Here is a 727-nt window from a genome sequence, read left to right as displayed (position 1 = left end):
ACTCCATGAAGTGTTAAAATAATTGAGCTCCCTATACCCTATTACTGAATTACTGGCAATTATCTACCATGATGAATAATTAACTGGCTTCTAAATTACTTTCCGTGCAACAAGTCGAAACGAAATGGACACAAAATGCATCCAAATAGATCTAGAGCACTTGATCTAGTTTAATCAAGCAGAGTGGATTAGTCATTGACCTTCACTGCTTTTTTTAGTCTTATGATAATGATAAATGATTATTTCAATCCGATGTTTTAACGGTACTATTATAAACAAGATAGTGTAAAAAATAATAACACAACGCTTATGAAAATGGATATTGTTTAACGAAGGGGCAGAACAATATTTACTTTAATATTGTATATTTGTTTATTTCATAGATTCCCTGATTATAAGAACAAATAAATATTATTTATATGACGGTTTTATTAATTCAATTTAGTCCTTTATGCTTACCAGTTTCGGAAAATCTTACGTTTTTATTTATGTTTTATTGTTTAGTATTTTTTGTTTTTAAAAATCGATGGTGGCCTTTATAAATGATTCGTAGACATTTAGAGTTTGTTTTCGCGAGACATTATCAATGATTTCATCCCATTAAAATCTTACGCATTACTTATTGCAGTAAGCAGTGTAAACATAAATTAGTAACCATAAAATACCCATAATTAATACCTTAGTTATATGAGGAAAGGAGTTTGGTGAGAGTTAAGGTGATACCACC

At 29.4% G+C, this 727-nt stretch overlaps 1 protein-coding gene across 2 annotated transcripts in view; it reads left to right on the top strand.

Annotated features, from left to right (window-relative positions):
- Positions 1 to 727, top strand: part of SPR (Sex peptide receptor) — a gene marked incomplete in the record, with an annotated part of 538,241 nt that overhangs the window by 35,640 nt on the left and 501,874 nt on the right.

Source organism: Halyomorpha halys, unplaced genomic scaffold (genome assembly GCF_000696795.3).
Source record: "Halyomorpha halys isolate HHAL.00 unplaced genomic scaffold, Hhal_1.1 Scaffold48.1, whole genome shotgun sequence".
NCBI lineage: Eukaryota > Metazoa > Arthropoda > Insecta > Hemiptera > Pentatomidae > Halyomorpha > Halyomorpha halys.
Note: the sequence above shows the minus strand (reverse complement) of the source record. Positions and strands in the feature narration are given on the sequence as shown.